The following is a 22473-nucleotide window of genomic DNA, read 5'->3' on the forward strand; positions in this document are numbered from 1 at the left end:
CCCCTTACAAGGGAATGTCTGGATAGAGGACCAAAGGCGGATGGACCATCTGCATGGAGGCTCCCGTGCCCGACCAAGAGCCTATGCTTGTTTGGCAAAGAAGTAGCAAGTGACCTACCTTGAAGGACCTTGACAGAGGACCTAGCACCAGCCCAGCTTACGGGCTAAAGACAGAGGGTCCTTTTCTCAGATGTTCGTGGGGGAGGGAAGAGACTATCAATAGGATTAACACTAAATTTCCTGCCTCCCTGGTGGGGTCAGGGTCAGAGTTAACCTGGCTTTGAAAGAATGAAAGGATGTAAAGGTATCTAGTGCACCCAAGTTTGTGGGGGGTAAAGTTCAGAGCTTCTTCATGATTCAGATGACCGAACTGAGCTTTGAGATTACAGATACAATGATTTCTCCAAGGTCATGCAATGAGCTGAGGGCAGAGGTCGTTGTTTTATTTTCTATAGCATGTTGCCTTCCTTATTGTATCTGATTAGAGTTCAGGTGGCTAAGAGAAAACAGATCCAATCCTAAAACTATTCAATAATAGTAGTAATGGCAATGGCAATGGCAATGGCAATGATACAAACAGCGCTATCATGCCGGGACTTTACATTTGTAATTCAATTTAATTTTCATAATGCTCTACAGTAACTATCGTGATCTCCATCTTATAGAAATTTGAACCTCAGAGAATTTCACTAGCTGGTACACCTAGGAAAGGCCGACTCAGGGTTTGAGCCAGGCAGGCTGTTCCCGGAGTGTTTACACCTACACCACACTGTTCTCAACCCACACATCTGAGCTTCAAGAAATGAGGGCAAAAGCCTTGCCATCTGTTTTTGATTCAACCAACCTGATTTATTTTCGGCTTTATGCGTTGAGAGTGTGCTAGTATGAAATCCTGTGTTGCTAGTCTGTTCCAATTAGGGCAAAAAGCAGCGTTTTGTATCAATGGTGTCCTTCATTCTCAATGTGAAATTCTCTTAGCCTAGCAGTGAATGGTGCCCAGACCCCAATTCTGCCTTTCACTCTACACCTCCAGAAAGGTTTCGAGGATAGCGGGGACTTAAGCGACTGTGAACCTCGAAGAGAGTCTCACAGCTGAGGCACTTTGAAAATGAAACCATGTTATTTTGTCGTCGGTTCGGCAAATACTCTCAAAGTCAGGACATTCCTTGTCTGGTTTCCAACAGCGGTGCTTTTTAGCCAGTGGTCACCCACATGCCTCTAGTCTACGTGTGAGTGAGGCATAAAATTCTATTTGAACAAACTGGCTTTGACTTTCTCGTTCTTCCAGAAATCGAATTCCTCACAGCCACAACACTGAGCAATTTCACGAGGTGGTAATTAAGACCACATTTTCCATACTTGATTTTCCCATCTCTGATAAATGGCATGAATGGAGTCTTCAGGTTCTAAACACCCTGGATACACAACCCTTTTTACTCCTGGACTCTCATTTTGCTGCTGTCTCAAGTAAAGAAGGTGTTATGGACCAGACGTGTGTATCCCCGCCCCCCCCCCGCAATCCAGATGTTGAAATCCTAACACCCAATGCGATGGCATTTAGGGGGTGGGGCCTTTGTGAGGTGATTGAGTCATAAGGGTAGACCCCGCATGAATGGGATTAGCGCCCTTATAAAAGAGACCCCAGGAGCACCTGGGTAGCTCAGTTGGTTTGTCGTCAGACTCTTGATCTCAGCTCAGGTCATGATCTCACCGTTTGTGAGTTTGAGTCCTACGTTGGGCTCTACGCTGACAGGGCAGAGCCTGTGTGGGATTCTCTCTCTCTGCACCTTCTCCTCTCATACACTCTCTCTCTCCCTCAGGTAAACAAATAAACATTAAAAAGAGAGAGAGAGAGACCCCAGAGACCTTCCTACTTCTTCCTTCCATGTGAGGACACAGAGAGATGTCAGCTGTGTGCAGCCTGGAAAAAGGTTCTCGTCCCTTATTGTGTCTGATTAGAGTTCGGGTGGCCAACTGTGCTGGCACTTGGGTCTTGGCCTTCCAGCCTCCAGAATGTGGAGCAACACATTTCTGCATATATATTATACTACATATCAGATATGTAGCATATAATGTTTATATATTACTCGGCCTGCATTTGCTGTATCAGCCCACGGAGATCAGAGAGAGCCTCAAGGAGGCCGTGTCCCTTCATTCTCTCGGTCTTCCCTCTCTGGGACCCTTCTTGATGATGGAGCACCTTCTTACTCGTGGGGGAAACAGAGTCCTGGCTGACAAACAAGGAGAATCAAAGGATATTACGCGGGCACGAGCTAAAAGCCCAGCTCGTGAAAGGGAGGCGCTGCCCCAGCAGAAGACGCAGAGCCCTCTGAATCCCCAGGTCTGAACTCGCTGTCCCCGGATCCCGAGAGAGAAAAAGCGGGCAAGAGCGCTCTGCAGGGCTCTCCTCCCGGCGGCGCCCTTGGTGGGGTCAGAAACAGCCCCTTCCGAAGAACGTCACCATCGTCTGGGCGCAATGGAACGTTATTCAGCCTGAAAAAAAGAACGACATTCTGACACCGGCCACAGCACGGATGCACCTCGAAGACAGCGCGCCGAGTGACATAAGCCAGACACCGTGAACAAAGGCCATATGGATCCACTTACTCGGGGTACCCAGAGCAGTGAAAGGCCCAGAGACAGGAGGTAGACCCTTGGCTGCCGGGGGGGGGGGGGGGGGGGGGGGCGGTGCCGGGGGAGGAGGGGATGAGGACGGGGATCCACCCTGGAAAGACGCAGCGTTGGTGGAGGTAGTGGGTGCAACCACGGAAATACGGTTCGGGTGCTACATCTTACATCGTGTGTATTCCTCCCCCCCCCCCAAAAGAACTTTGCATGAAAATTGCAATGATCGGTTTTATGTTGAAGCTAGAAAGGCCCTTACCGATCATCGGGGACAACAGGGCCCATTCAGAGCGAGGTAAACCGAGGCCTGCTGGGCAGGTCAAGTGACTTATTAAGAAGCTCACCGCTAATTAGAGGGGCAGTCGGGCCTAGAGGGGAGGCCCCTTCAGCGTCCCCAGCCACCCTTGTTCCCGCTGCCCCTGTAACAAGCCCGGGCCTGCCGGATACACACACACTGTGGGGAGACAGAGGGCCCCTCTCCAGGGCCCACACAACACTGACGCCTTCCTTGGAGTAGTGCCCACGTGGCATTGTTTTTGTTTTGTGGGTTGCTGTTCCTCCCAGACTCGAACCTCCTTGAGAGGAACACTTAAAAAAAAATTTTTTTAAACATTTATTTATTATTGAGAGAGACAGAGCATGACTGGGGAAGGGGCAGAGAGAGGGGGAGACACGGAATCCGAAGCAGGCTCCAGGCTCCAAGCTGTCAGCACAGAGCCCGGCGTGGGGCTCGAACTCACCAACCGTGAGATCATGACCTGAGCCCAAGTCAGACACTTTACCGACTGAGCCAGCCAGGCGCCCCAAGGAACACTTTTTTTTTTTTAAAGAATATTTTAGGGGCGCCTCGGTAGCTCTGTTGGTGAAGTGTACAACTTCAGCTCCAGTCATGATCTCACATTTGTGAGTTCAAGCCCAGCATTCATTGGGCTCTGTGCTGACATCCAGGAGCCTGCTTCAGATCCGCTGTCTCCCTCTCTCTCTCTCTGCCCTCCCACATGTGAGCATGCTCGCTCTCTCTTTCAAAAATAAATAGTTAAAAGAATTTTTTAGAGCTGTTCGGGGTTCACAGCAAAACTGAGCAGAAAGTACAAAGATTCCCCTCTACTTCCTGTCCTCACACATGCAAACCCTTCCCACCATCAACATCGCCCACCATTTGTCCATTTGTGACAACCCACAGACCCACACAGACACATCATATCACCCGCAGCCCAAAGTTTACATCAGCATTCACTCTTGGCAATGGACATCGTATGGGTTTTGACAGATACATAAAAACGTGTGTCCATCATTATGGTATCCTACAGGATAGTTTCAGTGCCCTAAAAATCCTCTGTCTATTCACCCCTCCATCCTCCATAAACCCTGACAGCCACTGATCTTTTTACTGTATGGTTTTGTCTTTTCCAGAATGTTATGTAGTTGGAATCACAGTATATGGCCTTTTCAGATTAGCTTCTTTCACTCAGTAATATGCATGTAAGTTTCTTGCATGTCTCTTCATGGCTTGATAGCTCATTTCTTTTGAGCCTTGAATAATAGTCATTGTATGGATGTACCACTGTTTATCTGTTCATCATATCTTTTTTACCTTTGTATTTCAACACCTAGCAACCTGCCTAATCCATAACAGAATCTGAGCAGATACTCTTTAAATGAATGAATAAAGAAACAAATAAATAAAGCACCTATTAGCAGGCATAGTCTACTCAGCCCAAAAGATAAGTATTAAGAAGAGGATGGGCTGGAAGTCTCATTATTGGAATTATCAATCCTTGAATCCTGAATAGGCCGGAATCCTATTGAAAGAAGCAATACTTTATGTATTATTTTATTTTGAGTTTTAAACCCAAATTTAGGATTTGAAAGGTAAACCGATATTCACATTTATTCAAAATACGATGACTATTTATAGATCTACTTTTACTAGAGAACAAAGATACGCGGTAAGAGCCAATTCCCTTCAACTGTGACCTCTCTGTACTTTGCCAAACCCACTTTCCTAATCCAGAAAACTGAAGTCTGGCGCCCTCTAGTGGTCTCTCATCTGTAAAAGAGAAAGGCAATAAAAAGTTTTGTGTTCCTAGGACATTTTTATCCACTTACGACTTCTGGTTTAACAGCATCCGTCTGGAGAAAGATTGCTTCCTTGCAACTCATGGCTTCTTATGCTAGCAATGTCTCCCAACAACTTCACGTCAGAATATTCTACCCACCAAACGTGCAGTCGGACTGGATGCGATTTTTCTGTTGGTAGTCAGTGCAGGTACTTTGAGGTCCTGTGGTGTATTATAAAGAAAATGAATAAACATAAATGGGATTAGAAATTAATTAATTGCTTCCAGTCTCCCCTCTCTCACGCACTCCCCATCCCCATGCCTCGTTGACCAGTTAGCTGTTGATCTTGCAAGGTTACTTAAGTGTCATTTTCTTGATAAAACATTTTCTGGGATTAAAAAAAAAAATGGTCTACCTCTTCTTGGTGCCCCCACCTCCCTGCAGTCTACTATAATGGCCGACAACTATTGTACTTCATCAGTGGTTGTGCTCCTTGAGTGCAGGCTTTACATCTTGAGGAAAGCAACTGCTTATTCCCATTCACCCAGAGCTTAGCACAGAGGTGCGATAAATGTTGATCGCAAATTGAAGATCAAGGCAGGAGGTCATCATGGACTCAAAGAACGCATAAAAACACGTCTCTTGGCACCTCAAGACTCTTCTCCCTTTTACTTTCACTGACCTACTATTTGTTACAAGACTATGAAGGTGGGGCACCTGGGTGGCTCAGTTGGTTGAGCGTCCGGCTTCAGCTCGTCGTGAGCTTGCATTCGTGGGTTCGAGCCACATGTGAGGCTCTGTGCTGACAGCTTAGAATCTGGATCCTGCTTCGGATTCTGTGACTCCCTTTTTCTCTGCCCCTCCCCCATTCGCATTCTGTCTCTTTCTGTCTTTCAAAGATTAAAATTTTTTTAAAAATTTAAAGAAGGACTATAAAGGCAATGTCACTTCCATAATGCCTGCAGACCCCCTAGATCTACAGGGGATGAAAGGTATATATTTCATGGCTTCTCGATGTGCTTTGGAAAGTGTTGAGTCAAACCAAGCTCTGAATATAATGAAAAGTTCAAGAGGGCTGAAAGCATCATCTTATTCCTCTGAGTAAGGGGGATGGGGCTTGATGTACTGATAAAAAAAAAATGTGAGCTCAAAGTCTCTGCTTGCCCTAAATCACATGAATGATGAATGACGGAGCCAGGACGGGAACGTGCACCCCTGACTCCCAATCCCACACTCCATCCATTACACGGTGCAGTGCTTTCTCCTGGAAGGGGGCTCCACTCCTCAACTGGATATTTTAGCGTCACAACCTACAATATTTCAGGAAACATTCAACATTATTAAGATATTACAAACAATCCCCACTGATTAGGCAGTCCCACCCCAAGCCCAACTGAAATACACTAAACAAAAACGAACCCACTAATGAAAACAAACGGACCAAATTGTTAACAACCCTCCCATAGGACCAGTGGAGCGTCAGGAATATCGTGGTGGAATCAAGAGTCACTGGGGCTGCATCCGAACCCATGCTCTACCGTCGCCCTATTTATGGCCCCAGGCAGTTGACTCTCCCTTAACTTCCTCGTATGTAAAATAGATTAAACAATCGTGTGTATTGAGAGAATTCAATGAGTTCAACTCACAGAGTCTGGCGATCAATTTTAGCTATTATTATTTGAAGATTTCTTTCAATTATCCAAATTGAAATGTCTACATTGGTGGAATTCACAATACTTTATTTTTCTTTATATTAGCTAGAGTCTTCGATGGGTAATTTCTTTAAAATGAAATTTATTTCACCTACTATGCTATATGTAACAGTAGAACCATCTGGCCTCTCTCTGTCTCTGTCTCTCTCTTGGTTTCAAAGTTAAAATAATAGTTTCAATACCATCACCCCATGTTCTCTTCTGTACTCTTTCTCATGTCCCACCTCTAAAGTTCAGGCGCCCAAAGCAAGAAACTCTTTAAATAACTCAGACTCCGGTCAATACAGAAAGAGGAAGTCCTGCTCGTTTGCTTCTCTGAACACACCCCAAACGGATGCTGGGTCTTGGGGCTTTGATTAGTTTTGACTATTTTTATCTCCCTGTCTCTCTGACCTCTCATCTTCTCCAATACCAATTCAGAATGCAAATACCCCTTGATGGAATAGAATACTAAGAGTGCCTGCTGGCCAACTGGCTCCTGTGTCCAAAAAGAGCCAACAGCAATCAAGGCACCCTGATCCCTGCCTTCTACTTTTCACTGTTGCAGACTGCGTTATTTCTCCTTTATCGTGACACACACATTCTCCTAATCAAGTGGGATTTGCCTGGCCCTTAGGCAATGGTTCCATCAGACCGTGTTTGTTTTCTTCCCAGAAAGTAAAAAGAATGCTTCTCTCCCAGAGCAAGTGATCACATCTTTACCCACAAAAAAATCAACAGACAAATTTGTAGTGAGATCTTTGAATTGAGAGTCTTAGGAGCATCTACCCTTTTGACACCATTTGAAAGAGAAACTCAACTGAAAGCTTTCTGGAAAAAGGCAAAAAGTAAGTTTGGTAACCACCACATTTGACTGTTATCACCATGACAACCTTGAGCTTAGTAAACAGGAATCTCAAAGCAGGCTCCTGTCAATACCTAAGCATGTGACTCCTATAAGGATTAACAGCTGTGACTCACGGTGTATAGACAGAAATTTGGGCTGAAGTTCCCTGACTTAGCACTTCAGCATCCTGGTAAAACTACAGAGCCACACTCTGGTAGATTTTGTCTCTTAAATTCAAACCACGTGTGTGGACTGATTAAATAAGCATATGTCATAACATATTTGGGCAACTATTGGGCAACACTAAAAAGTTGGCAATAGATCTCATAAAAGTTACTCAACTGTCTAGTAAGGCAAGGCGGCCTTTGAAAACATGGCCCCTCGCCATTTCTTTAAGGCCTTGGTGTGAGCAGCTGCCGGACTGGTGAGGATTGAAAGAGTTGCTATTCTTTCAGGAACGAGGTGAAAATAGAGGACTGGGGGTCAAGCCAGAGATGTGTGTCTGCACTGAATCAAGGGAGAATGAAGCCCAGCCAGATCCCACCCCCTGTCTGCATCAGATTTATGGAAGCAATGGGTGAAAAGCCACCTTCCTCGTATGGGTAACTGGAGGTCAATTTCTTACCTCTCTGCAGCCTTGAGGGCTGCCTTAGAAGGCTCTTGAGTTCATTGGGAGCTGGTTCTTAGGACCTTTCATCTTTTCTTAATTCCTTATTTTTTACGGGTAGTCATTCACACATGATGACACATACCAAGTACCCCAAACACACTCACTTATCCCCCTTTCTGGTGTCACAGCAGCCAGGAAATACAAAAGTATTTATTGAGATATTCGGATTTGCAAGTTGGTTAGACATTTCCCTGCTTTTTTTGTGATCATTGTGGCTATTCAAAATGATGGTAGACAAATAGGTCTATATGCTCAAAATCAACACGCCAGAATTCTAATCTCATATCTAAATTGAGTGTGATAACCTCTGATTGCCCGTGTATGGCAAGGAAGAGATCTGGAAGCAATGTCCTGGAACCCTGGGAAGAGGAACATTTCAGAGAGGAGGAAATTGTCAGATGTCCCAAATGCTGTAGATAAGTCAGTAAATATAGTACTCAAATGTATGTATGGGCTTTTAAAAATAATTTTATTGAGGTATAATTGACATACCATAAGCCACACATCTCTAAAGTATATAGTGTCATAAGTTTTCTGTATGGACACACCCTAAGACCATCACCGTGATCAAGTTGATGAACACATCCATCACCCGAAAAGTTTCCTTCTGGTCCTTTGTAACCCCTCCTCTCCATCCCTTTCTATCCTTCTTTCCCAGGCAACCACTGATCCATCACTATAGATTAGTTTGCATTTTCTCAAATTTTATATAAATGAAATCATAGAATGTACTCTTTTTTTAAACTGCCTTCCTTATTTTGGGAATGGGCCTAATTATTTTGAGATTGAGACTCACCCATTTTGGAGCATTGTGTAAATAGCTTTCCCTCCTTCTTCCCTTCCTCCCTTCCTTCCTTCCTACCTTCCTTCTTCCTTTCTGCTGAATAGTATTCCATTGTGGACTTAGCATGGATGTATCACAGTTTATTTATCCATTCTCCTTAATGGATAAATGATGGACATTTGGGTTGTTGCCAATCTTTGGCTAATGCAGATAAAGCTGCTTTGACTGTTCATGTTCATGTCCTTGTAGGAACGCATGCTTTCTTTTCTCTTGGGTGAATACCCAGACTGGCTCATATGATCTGTATATGTTTAACTTTTTAAGAAACTGCTGAACTGTTTTGCAAAGCGGTTGTACGATTTTACATTCCCATGAGTGGTATCAGAGAGTTCTGGGCCTTCCACATCCTCTCCAGTGCATGGTAGGGTAATTTTTTTAAACGTCAGCCATTCTAAAACTGAAGCCATGACACCTCACAATCGGAAGGTCCTGATAATCTTCAGAAATCATTTCCATTGCAGTTGTGGGTGCACAAGCCAGACGGCAATGGGCAGAGGAGGCAGAAGTTAAGCAGTGGAGACAGTCTGGGCTGTTTTCAGAGACTGGGCTGTCAGGGAAGGCTCCAAGTTTATGTACAAGTCATCGTCATATACTCAAAATAGGTCTACTTTATATCTCAACTAAAACATTTTACAGTTTACTATTTTCCCAGTTCACCATGTGGGCAGTTAGGTGGGGCCTTGTAAGGATAAAGCTAGAGGATAAACTATTTCTTTTTATTCTTACCAATTCATAAGGCCACGTTGCTTCTTGAAAAGTATCTAAGTGTCAGGGTTGGATAAAAAGCAGCTGGAATCCTTCAGCCCTTTCATCAAGCTTTAAATATGTCACATGTGTCCTTCTCCTTTCCAACAGGGCACACCCAAGCAGAAGACACACAGGGAGCCTGGGAAAGAGAGACAAAGACGGAGTGAGAAACAGATAGGGTGACATCTGTCCCAGTTTGCTGGGGACTGTCCCAGTTTTGCCCCAGACGTCTGAGTCTGTGAGCGTGTTGTGCGCTTTCGACCGAGCTAGAGGAAGAACCAAATTTATAAAGCTAGATGACTCGCATGGAGGACAGAAGATGTCGCAGTCTCAAATTCCTTTATGGAATATTTCTCATTTGTCCCTAAAAATGCGAAGTGTAACTTCACAAATTAATGATGTATCATGTGTGGAAGAGTTGTACAAAAACCAGGGGTTCGTAACTGGAAATGTTTCAGAACCACTCACTCAAGTGAGTAGATCCAAGGAGAGCAGGGAAAAGGTTAGGACGAGTTCAGGCTCCTCCCCCCACATACCTCTCTCTGTTGTGTGACAACCGGCTTCTCCTACTCTTTGGGATGCCATGTGGGTTGAATGGTGCCCCCCCTAATCCCAGCTACCTGTAATTATGACCTTATTTAGAGATGGGGTCTTTACTGATGTAATCAAGTTGAGTTAATACTAGATTAGACTGGGCCTAGATACTAGATACGAGATTAGATGACCCAAAGACTAGTGTACTTAGAATAAGAGGGACCTTTGGACACAGAAACACACACGAGGGAAGAAGGCCATGTGACAATGGAGGCAGAGATTGCAGTGATGCACCTATAAGCTAAGGAATGCCAGACTTCTGGTAACTACCAGAAGTGAGAAAGGCATGGAGTAGATTATCCCTCAGAGCTTCTAAATAGGAACCAACCCTGCTGGTACCTGGATTTCATATAGGTAGACCCCAGGACTGTGAGAGAAGAAATTCCTGTTGTGTTAAGCCATCCAGATGGTAGTACTTTGTCACAGGAGCTGTAGGAGGCTAATACAGATGCTTCCACATATGGAACCCAGTGATCACTTATATCCTGAACATTCATTTCACAAAAGTTTATTGAGTAACTACCATGTTCCAGGGCCTGTGTGGGCATAGTGGGAGAAGCAGAGTAGAATGTCAAGGCCTGGCCTCCTCCTTTGCCTAACTACCCAATTGTACTTTCCAAGTCTCCATGTAGCTGTTACCCCTAGAGGGTAACAAGCCTTCCCCTCACTATATCTCCCTAGGAGGGTTCCAATGGCTCTCAACCATCTCTGGGTATCAGAATCACCCAGGGAGCTTTTAAAACATACTAATGCCCTGTGATCTGAGATTCTGAATTCATGAGTTTGGGATGGTGCCAGGGTACTTGGTAAGATTCTAACTTGGGTTGGGATTCTCTGTTAGGGTGCTCCTCCTCTGGGCTTTCACCACACCTTGTGACTTCCCTCAGCACCCTTCCCAGCACCCTCAGTCTTGTATTGAAATAACACTCTTCTTTTCATCTAGAACATTTCTCGACCTTGGCTGCACACTCAAATCACCAAAGGAGCTAAAAGTCCTCAAGTGCCTGACCAATCCCAGACCACTTGAATCAGAATCTCTCCAGCTGTCTGCAATTGGCCGCCAAGTTTGGAAACTACTGTACTATATCATAAACTTTTTTTGGAGCAGGAATCAAGCTTCATTGGTTTTGGTAACTCCATTGCCAATAGACTCCTGATGCTTTATGCTGCTGCAAGCACACCAATAGATGTTTCTTAAGTAAGTTAACTCCACCAGAAAATGAGTTTATAACCCAGAAAGGAGGTCAAAACAAACAAGTTACTATTTACAAAGTTGTAATAAGTGACATAGAGTAAGCACTATAGAGCTGCATCTTTTGGGAGGAGTTGATGGGTAAGGAGAAAAGTAAGGAAAGTCAACAATTACTCTCGAAAATCCTTTAGGAAGGTGCCTTTATAATCCAGCACTTTCCCAAGATCACAGAAACGATGGCCGTTTCTTTGGTGGAACACCAAATGAAATAATGGGCTTGCATTTAGGAATTGTGTTGATTACAAGCTCCAACTCTTTGAATCCTAGAATCACACTCAGTTTGAGAAGACGCTCTATGGAAGGCTTATAGCACTGGAGATCCACTGAGGGGGAGAGCTGATTAATTAATTTCAGCTTTGCTTTCTCATCAACTCGAATAGGAATTTCCTCACCATCTAAACTGTATGCCCTCCCTTTTGAGCAAGAACATCTATTTTAATTTACATTTTTAAAAATGTGTATATCATTCCACTCCTTTGTACCAGCAAATAGCTTTGTGATAAACAAAAAAAACAAATAAAAACAACTTTACATAAGGGAATTTAAAAAAAGATAAGGGAATAAAAGATAAGGGAATTAAAAAAAAATTTTTTTAATGTTTATTTGTGTTTGAGACAGAGAGAGACAGAGACAGAGTGCCAGCAGGGGAGGGGCCGAGAGAGAAGGAGGCACAGAATCTGAAGCAGGCTCCAGACTCTGAGCTGTCAGCACAGGGCCCGATGCGGGGCTGGAACTCACAAACCTTGAGATCATGACCCGAGCCAAAGTTGGACGCTTAACTGACTGAACCACCCAGGCGCCCCTGGGAATGCTTTCTGAATGGGTATAGGATTTGAGCCACACTTAGGGTTAAATGAAATCAGGATGGGAACAAAGGCAGTCTCTCATAGCTACTTCTCTTTTGTGTACCAGCTGTCTTCTCTCAGGCTTCTCTATACATTAAGGGTTCATGGCTACCAGTGGTTTAGGATACATGCTTAAAGCTCCATCTATAAACTGAAGAGACTATAAAACTATAGAGAACATAAAACTTCCTTTGAAGTTCGGGAAACCTCCAAGGAATGACTCTGATTGGCCAAGCTGGGGTCACATGACTATGGTGGAGGCTAGATGGGGTACCATGACTGAAATCCCCTCCGCAAGTACCGGATTGGAGCAGAGGGAAAGAGCTACCAAAAGAGAGGTGGCCCCATGAGAGATCAGTATAGCCTGAATGACACTGGTGCCATTAAGTACAAAAACAGAAACTCATCAGTTAACTGGGTGAGAGCTACTGGAGAAAGAAGGACCTTGAACACCCCCAGACGAGCAATTTAAACTGATGTTCCAGGGACGCCTGAGCGGCTCAGTTGGTTAAAGTGCCCTGCTCTTGATTTCGGCTCAGGTCATGGTCTCAAGGTTAGTGAGATCCAGCCCCACCTTGGGCTCTGTGCTAACAGTGCAGACAGAGCCTGCTTGGAATTCTCTTTCTTTCCCTCTCTCTGCCCCTCCCCACCTTGCATGAGCGCGCGCCCTCTCTCTCTCTCTCAAAATAAATAAACAAACTTAAAAGTAAAATAGGGGCACCTGGGTGGCTCAGTCAGATAGGTGTTCAACTCTTGATCTTGGCTGAGGTCAGGATCTCACAGTTTGTGAGTTCGAGCCCCACACTGGGCCCTGCGCTGATGAACGTGGAGCCTGCTTGGGATTCTGTCTCTCTTTCTCTTTGCCCCTTTCCAGCTTGTGTGTGCTCTCTCTCTCTCTCTCTCAAAACAAATAAATACACTTAAAAAAATAAAATAAAATAAAATAAAATAAAATAAAATAAAATAAAATAAAATAAAATAAAAAATTGATGTTCCACAGGTACATGGAGAATGAGTTGCGTACCTGATCATTGAACAGGAGGCTGGTGTTCAGGGGAAAGGGAAGGTCTTGATAGGCAAATATGATGTGATCTGCACAGAGGAAGATTAGGGGAGTTGAGGTCAATATTAAAAGAGAAAACATAAAGAAAAAAGAAGAAAGGGCTGAATGTGAAGGGAGCCCCTACACAGGAAGAGCTGGAAGAGGAGAGAGAAAAGTGCAATCCAAGAGCTAGATGGAACAGCTGAGGGAAAGGCACTGTGTGATGCTCACACACCTGAAGAAGGTGTGGCTGAGTTTTTAACGTTTGTTTACTATGAAAAAGAGAGAGAGTGTGTGTGTGTGGGGGGGGGGGCGGAATGGTGGTGGAGGGGCAGAGAGAGAAGGGGACAGAGGATCCGAAAAGGCTCCGCATAGACAGCAGAGAGCCTGATTCAGAGCTCGGACCTGTAAGCAGTGAGATCGTGACCTGAGCCAAAGTCGGAAGGTCAACTGAGGGAGCCACCAGGCACCCTACGGTGCGGCTGAGTTTTGAATGGTGACAGGCAATAGGGTTGCCCAGGAGAGTGCGGTAGGAGTGCACATTCAAGAGAGTAGGAGGATAAGAAGATGTTAATGGGGTGAACCTCTTCTCCTTGGTTCTTAAGCTTTTCCTCCCCAGCCCTCCTGCCCCTCCCCCAGCCAAAGTCCAGACGTGTAGCAGCAGGAGCTAGCACGTTAAAAGGAGCTAGCACGTTAAGCTAGACGTTAAGAGGATGGGTTGCGGGCCTTCCAGCTCATAGATGCCTGAGCTTTAATTACCCTTTCTCTGACTCAGAGCCTTTGATGCTTATCAGTAACCCAGATGAGATCACTGAATGTAATCTGTTACAGTGTCATTATATTTAGGGCCAGCCTTCACGAAAAAGTAGGAAGCTATCTATTAGAGGTAGAACTTCCCATGACCCTCCTTGACTTGCAGCTGATGACTAGTCCACTATCAAAGCTTTATCTTGTTAGTTTGAGGTTTTGTTCCCTGTGAGGACACAGATCCCATTGGGGGAAGAGACCCCTGTATCTGCTTTACGTACGTGATTTCGTTCCTCATTACGCTACTTCAAGATGCTTCACTTGATGGTCTACCTCCTCAACCAATCCACGCACTAGTCTATGAGGGCATACGTTGTGTTTCATCCACCTCCAAACCCCCAGTCCTCGGCACAGCCAAAGGTGTGCTAGGGCCAGCTTGCACCATTGTGCTTATATCTTCCCAACTCTGTGTTCGGTGATATCGCGTTGGTAGCTCAACATCAGCCATGATGACAGCATTCACGCCACAGAAACTGGTAAGTGCTACCAAATCAGGGGCTCCCCGTCTCCCGGATGGTGGTTTGGTAAATAGTTACCACCACACCACTCCCTGTCCTGCTAGACTTAGGCAGCTTATTTTTCCATTGAACCATTGGAGTTGTGGGTCCGATAGATTTTAATGTGGTGCTACTGTAAAAGAAAAATTTCCGTGATGCTCTACAGCTAATCTATAGTGTTCCCCCCCGTGACCTCTGAACAAAACTATGAGGCAGGCCAGGAAGATCATTGAGCCCCCTGTTTTAGCCACCTGTTGAGGAAGGGACAAGCTCCGTGAACCCTCGCTGTAGGAGGAGGAACAGGAAGGAATTTCTCCCGTTTTCTTTGCCCTTTTTCTCAACCGTTTTTAGCCGTTGACATCTAACAACCAGATGTGGCTGCTGTGTTGGGCCAAATGACCCTTCCAGAATGCATACTTGAACAGTTAAGGGTGAAATTTAAATACAGGCCTGCTTCATCTTATCTCAATTCACAGACATCGCGTTTTTTACCCATTGAAGATTTGTGGCAACCTGTATTGAGCAAGTCTGTAGATGTCATTTTCCCAACAGCGTTTGCCCGCCTCGTGTCTCTGTGTTATATTTTGCTACTTCTCACAATACTTCAAACTTTTTCATTATATTTGTTGTGGTGATCTGTGATCAGTAATTGTGACTTGCTGAAATGAAAGCTCAGACGATGGTTAGCATTTTTTAGCAACAAAGTATTTTTTAATTAAAGTCTGTACATTGCTTGAAGTCTCTACATTGCATACTTAATAGAATGCAGTACTTTTATACACAGTAGGAACCCAAAAAGATCATTTGACTTGCTTTATTACAGTAGTCACCTTACCGTGGTGGTCTGGAACTGAACTCACAATATCTCTGGGGGATGCCTAAGGCAGGCCATGAGGTAGACAAGCTAGGAGGTCACTAACCTTATCCTGTTTGAGTCTATGGCTTTCGATGATCGGTATTCTAGGAGACCTTATCCTACCAGGAGACTTGACAAGTAGGCTACTGACAAACATGTTCCAGATTTCTGTGGAGGCCAAGCGGCTTTTCTCTGCACTGTCTGTCTCTGTGTATTACCATCCCAGGGCGACCGGAAGAGGGGTGTGCTGTGATGTGCTTCAAGTGATATGTTACAGATCACAGTGACAGCTCCAAACCAGAGGCTTCCTTGGGGAGAAGACAATTGGCTCAGGAAATGGAATTGTGTGTCTTAAATGGAGAATTTTCTGGCTCCGAGTCCTGGCTCTGACTTCTGACATGTTCCTTGGGATCAAGCTCCAGGTTGGCCCCCCCTCGGAGTCATGTTCTTTGTTGGGCTCTAGCAAGCCTGGGCCCCCCTTTGATAATGGGGCAGGTACCTCAGCCCCTTGAGGGCTGGGTTGTTCTTGATCTTTCTAGTTTTCCTAGGTAGTCAGTTTTCCTGGCCCTGAGCCACGTTCAACAGCTGGACCTTAATCACAGGCCTCATCCCTACTTCTTTTCTGTATTTCTACTCCTGACAACCTTTTTAGACGGCCGGGAACATCTCATCTTGTGGCCTTTCTACTTGTTCCTCCTTTGGAAGAGCATTTCTCAACATTCTTGAGTACCACTCCCTCCCTAACCCATTCCCTGTGGCCCTGCCTTATTTTCTTAATAGTACTGCGAGGAATTACCTGCTTGGCTGTCCAATTACTTTAGTTATCATCTGGCCCTCTTGCTCTCTCACTGCTTCTTAGAACACAAGTTCTAGGAAGGCAGACACTGTTGTGTTTACACCGAATTTCCAATTTCTAGGCTAGCCATCTGCCCCATAGTAGGCTCTCAATAAGTATTTGAATGACTGAATCCTTAGGTTAACCCGCCTTTCACTTACTCTGTCATTTCTTACACTGCCTTCATTTGGGATCCCAAGAGCTGCTGTCTTCACAGCAGGTACGTGTAATTTTGAGTTCCCACCCGTCTCACCCTCCCCAGCTCTGCTGAGTCCATGCCAGGAGACCCAGCATCACATCTCCTGAGCTCTAGGCTTTCCTTCTCAAAACTTGACAATCCAGACCTCTGCTTGAACGGCTAGTTTTGATACATAGCCTTGTTCTTACCACCAGTAGCTCTGCCTTCTTGACTTTGGGATCCCACTGAGGCCTCTGGCCTCCCTGGCCTGCACTATGCCTTCTCCCTCCCTTGTCCCACTCCTCCATCTTTTACCCTGTCCTCCTCATTCCAGCTCCTGCCCTTGCCGCCTGTGGTCCCAGGACTGCCATAGAGAAGCTAGCATCAAGGTCAATGGCACTTTCAGCCTCTAATTTTAAATATGAAGGGCTTTCAGGGATCTCCAAGTAACAATTTCATTCAAGTACAACCCAGAGTATGTCAGTCAATAAACAGTCAATGGTGACCAAGTCTCCTCCTTGAGAAAGAGTTTATTTTCCTAGGATGACTAATGTCGCCATTTTTTCCATATTCTTTTTTTAAAATGTGAAGTAAAACATGTACTCCAAAAATAAATGTATGAAACACATTTGCGTCATTTAATGAATAATTATCTAGCAAACACCTATATAGCCGCCACCTGGATCAAGAAGTAGAACGTGACCCACAATCACAAACTGCCCAGATGTAACCTGTCCCCAGCCCATCTCCTAGTGAGAACCACTACACTGACTTCTGTGTTTATTTCATTTTTCTTTCTCTAACTATACCGCTTATGTATATATCCCTAAAAAATAGAGTTGAGTTTCATCAACTTTGAACTTTACATGGCTAGAAACAAAACATATTTATCTTTTTATGTTTTCTCCTTTGGAGGTGACTCTTTTCCATGAGAAAATTGTTCTTAAAACACATGCTCCTTTTTTTGTCATTCTGTCTGTACCAGCAGCATCTAGCAAGAATCATTATTGGTAAGTTTACCCTTTTCTCATTCTGGCCTTCTTTGGAACGTGACTTGCAGTTTCCAGACGGGGTTTACCGCTGTGCTTTCCAGATTGCTTGGTAGTAAGCCCAATTGTGGCGTCCAAACCCTAACTCTCTCCTAGCTGCCTACTGCCCACCCCTCAACCAAACAAAGAACATAAGATCTTTTCTTATCTCTACGTTTACACATTTGTAGTGGAGATGAAAATTCTTTTTTTTTCTTTTTTTTTAGAGAGAGAGACTGCACACAAGGCAGAAGGGCAGAGAGAGAGAGAGAGAGAGAGAGAATCTTTTTTTTTCAACTTTTATTTTTTTATTTTTTTTTTGGGGGGGGGGACAGAGAGAGACAGAGCATGAACGGGGGAGGGGCAGAGAGAGAGGGAGACACAGAACCGGAAACAGGCTCCAGGCTCGGAGCCATCAGCCCAGAGCCCGACGCGGGGCTCGAACTCACGGACCGCGAGATCGTGACCTGGCTGAAGTCGGACGCTTAACCGACTGCGCCACCCAGGCGCCCCTTAAGCAGGCGCTATGCCCAGTACAAAGCCTGACATAGGGCTCAATCCCACTACTCTGCGATTATGACCTGAGCCCAAATCAAGAGTTGGACGCTCAACTGACCGAGCCACCCAGGCTCCCCAGAGATGAAAATTCTTAATGACTTGCACTGGAATATGGCCTGTAAATATCCAAGCTCTTATTCTATAGAGAACCAGAAGGAAAATTACCGAGGCCGCTGTCCTGAAGCAGGAAGAGCATGTGGAAGATGTGGCCAGTCTTGGATAAAAACAATCCATGTGGAGCAGCTAACACTAATCCTTTGTAAAGAGAAGTTTTATCTAGGGCCTCCAAAAGGGGACAAACCAACACACTGTGAAGTACCCCAATTCTAAAGCACATTCCTATTGCTGAAAGAATATTGAGTACTCTCATTCTAGAATATAGCCAACTTTTTCAAAATAGCGATATGAAGAAGTCTTTGGATGCAAGCTAAAGCTTTCGGAAAGCCAATTTGTGCAACAGTTTTGTAAATCAGGCCTGACTGTATTCTCTGCATTGAAATGAGTCATGAAAGTCGTGTGCCTTGTTAGCGTTGTTCCACAGTTGGCTTTCTGACTCAGCAGTATCCCCCAGAACTGATTTATATGTTGGGAATGATCATTCCGAGGCAAAGAATGAAAGAAGAGAAAAAAAAAAAAAAACACGTCTCGTTTTGGCCATCAAGTCAGAAGCCTCCACTGTGGTTCTGAGAAATCGCATGAATCCACCTGCTGTGCTGAGCTCATTCATAGTCTGCGCTTGGGTAGTTTGGCCCACTGTGCAGTGAGTTACAATGGGCTACATCAGCAGGTTCTGTCACTTACCCTTGCTCCCAGCTGCTGAGGTCTGAAGAGGAGTGTGTGTGTGTGTGTGTGTGTGTGTGTGTGTGTGTATTAACAAAAGGGAATCCTGCTGGTACATTTGAAAGGGGGATCTTAGCAAAATACTTACTCTTACTTTCAGGAGTAAGTTCTAGAAGCTCTGAATGCTCACGCACACACACCCCAGGTGCCTCTGTGTTTCTACCCCTTGCACAGCAAAATAGTCCTTTCCCAGTAAAACAGAGCAAGAGAGAAAGGATGCGATTACTTTCACACAACCATTTGATGGCTATCAAATAGAGGAAAAAGGAGGAAGTAAAATACAAAGTTGATGACAACCTCTTGGTGTTCAGGCCAGACTTCGTGGCAGGACCTTACCTTCCCCGAGCGAAATCCACCCATGTGGCTCTGTGCTGAGAAAGACTGGGTGACTGCAAAAAGCAGTTGAAAACTGTCTGGGGACAGCCGCCAAGAGACAGGGTCCCATGGCTTCTGGGACCAGAAAGCCACATACACAAGAAATGAATGTGAAGATACTCTTCAACGAGTGAGTACAGGGTGTTCAGTTTGGGGTTGTTAATTTAAAAAAAAATTTAATGTTTTTATTTATTTTTGATACAGAGAAAGACAGAGCATGAGCGGGGGAGGGGCAGAGAGAGGGGGAGACACAGAATCTGAAGCGGGCTCTAGGCTCTGAGCTGTCAGCACAGAGCCCAACGTGGGGCTCGAACTCACAGACTGTGAGATCATGACCTGAGCTGAAGTTGGACGCTCAACCGACTGAGCCACTCAGGAGCCCCTGGGTTTGTTAATTTTATCTGTGCAACCCAGGAACACAGAGCCCGACGCGGGGCTTGAACTCATGGACTGCGAGATCATGACCTGAGCCGAAGTCGGCCACCTAACCAACTGAGCCACCTAGGCGCCCCTAGCCTGCATAGTTTTAATAAGGCTCAAATATATGCTGGTTGCTACGTTCTTAAAGGGTCTCATGACTGCCTGTGTATCTCATCAAACTGACTTCATATCGAACTGCCTGATAAACACCAGAGAAATCTTGTGAAAGTAGTTTTCTGAGTAGAAATTCGAAGAAGACATTAATGATCTCATGTTCCCTCCACGTCCCCTCCCCCTTGAGCACTAAGCGTGTAACCCCCAGGTTCACATAGCAAGTGCAGCCCTTTCTGCCCACGGGTCCTGTCCCCATGCTACTTGAATAAACTTACTAAGTTGCACCATGACACATCTCAAGGATTCTTTCTTGACTGCCGCTCTCAACGATCCCACCACACTGAGACGAGCAGTGAGCAGAAGGTCTCTCAGAAACCCATCCCCGAGAGCCAGGCAGAGCTTACAGCTGGGGTGGCAGGGAATGACGGGTGGCATAGGCCAGGAGTGTGGCTGGCTCGGGACAAATCTGTGCAATGCAAGAAAAACATTTTTGCTGGAAGAAAATCAGTTGACACCTGACCTTTGAAAATAAAACAAAGAGCTGGGCACGTTTCGGATTTATGGGAGGAGTTTACATTTAAATTCGTTTGAATATCGCTTGCATGCAGCTGTAAATACAGATCTCCTCTCAAATTAGAATTCATTTGTCTACAACTCAGCGCGGCCAAGGGGAATAGTGATACTTTGTAGGAGTTTAGTGTATTGGGGGGGACAGATCATTCATTCATAAGCAGGGTTTTTACTTCTTTAGGATCCTCTGGGGATTGGTGAGTGAACAAGTAAATACAGGAATCAAGGTAATGCACCAAGTGTTTGTCTCAGAAGTGGTGAGAAAAACAAAGATTTAAAGTCCTTATTTGCTGTCATTTCTTACAAATCTGCCATGCCAGATATTTAAACCACCAAGGTGTTCTTCAGTGTCTAACTAGATAAATAGAGCTTGTCCCGCCTTTTGCACTAAAAAAGTAAATTGTAGAGGTGCCTGGCTGGCTCAGTTGGTTAAACCTCTGACTTCCACTGAGATCATGACCTCAAAGTTAGTGAGTGTGAGCCCAGCATCAGGCTCTTGACTTTCAGCCCAGAGCCCACTTCAGATCCTCTGTCTCCCTCTCTCGCTGCCCCTCCTCTGCTCTGTCTCTTTCTCTTTCAAAAATGAATAAACATTTTTTTTAAAAAAAGTAGATTGTGTCCCCAGGAAGATAATATATGTGAGGCAGTACCTGAGATGCATTTCTTTCCTTTCAATAAAAGGGAGCCCTGCGATGGAATAATAATTTTATCATCTGAAGCATTGAGTGTTGGTTAAATAAATTATGGATCAGCCATGCAATGGGCTATTACACAGTCACTCAAAATCAGGTTTTTTTTGAAAGACATTTCATGAATTGTGGAAATGCTGATGCTATCTTATTTTTAAAATCTGGACTATGCTAGAGTGCCTGGGTGGCTCAGTCGGTTGGGCGTCCGACTTCAGCTCAGGTCATGATCTCACAGTTTGTGAGTTTAAGCCCCATGTCGGGCTCTGTGCTGACAGCTCAGAGCCTGGAGCCTGCTTCGAATTCTGTGTCTCCCTCTCTCTCTGCCCCTTCCCCACTCGCATTCTGCTTCTCTCTCTCTCTCTCTCTCAAAAATAAATAAACATTAAAAAAAATTAGGGATGCCTGGGTCGCTCAGTTGGTTAAGCATCCAATTCTTGATTTTGGCTCAGGTCATGATCTTACGGCTTCATGGGTTCAAGCCCCACATTGGGCTCTGTCCTGGCAGCATGGAGCCTGCTTGGGATTTCCTCTCTCCCTCCCTAGCTGCCCTTCCCCGACTCGTGCTGTCTCTGTCTCTCTCAAAATAAATAAATAAATAAATAAATAAATAAATAAACTTAAAAAGATTTTTTTAGTTAAAAAATGTTTGGATTATGCTGTATATACAGGTGGTTTTCTATTTTGTAATATATGTGTGTGTACATATACATATATACCATATATGTACATATACATGCAAAAAGACAAAGGAAATACACCAAAATATTAAGAATTGTTGTCTATAAGTTATAGGATTATGTCTGATTTAGAAATTGAGTAATTTTTCCATTCCAACTAGCCTACAATAAATATATTTTACTTAAAATCAGAAAAAAAAACCCCGCATTTTTAACATTTTCAAGAATTGTGAGTCCCAAAGTGTCCAATCTGTTTTCTGGAACATTCACAAATATGATTAAAATAGATGTAGATAAGGCCAGGAAGATAAAGGTGTTCATCTTGCGAACTATTTACTTTGTTTCCTTGGCCACACGCTTCCCCAAATCTGCAGAACTGTCTCTGATAACTGCTGGAGAGGTAGCTCGAGATCCTTTCCTTCAGCGGGTCATCATCGCCCAGAGGGAAGTGGTGCCTGAGAGGAACCTGAAGATGCTTGCTTGTTTATAACGCCGTTCAACACCCTCTCCGACAGGTGGAAGGCCATGTGCTGGGGTTGCGGGGACTCTGCCCAGGAGGTCTGGAGGCCTCAGTTCTGGCCCCGGCTCTGACTTGCACACACCGTGTGGGTTTAGACAGGAAAGGCACAGACCTGATGACCCTACTTTCTACTCTAGCTCTCCCTGGACCCACATGAAGGAATGAAGAACACGAAATGGAGACCACATGGAGAAATACATGGCACTATACGGGCAAATAGGAGACTTTCTTTCTTATGATTCAGGTATCTTTAAAAGATAACCAATTGTATAAAGCAAAGCGAGGACAGCG

At 44.8% G+C, this 22473-nt stretch overlaps 1 long non-coding RNA gene across 1 annotated transcript; it reads left to right on the forward strand.

Annotated features, from left to right (window-relative positions):
• Positions 1-2131: 2131 nt before the first annotated feature.
• LOC122234720 lies at positions 2132-11605 on the forward strand. The gene is made up of 4 exons (XR_006212642.1): positions 2132-2646; positions 7053-7225; positions 7680-7826; positions 11023-11605. It is a non-coding gene; the product is annotated as an uncharacterized LOC122234720 (long non-coding RNA).
• The last annotated feature ends 10868 nt before the right edge of the window (positions 11606-22473 follow it).

Source organism: Panthera tigris, chromosome A1, assembly GCF_018350195.1.
Source record: "Panthera tigris isolate Pti1 chromosome A1, P.tigris_Pti1_mat1.1, whole genome shotgun sequence".
NCBI lineage: Eukaryota > Metazoa > Chordata > Mammalia > Carnivora > Felidae > Panthera > Panthera tigris.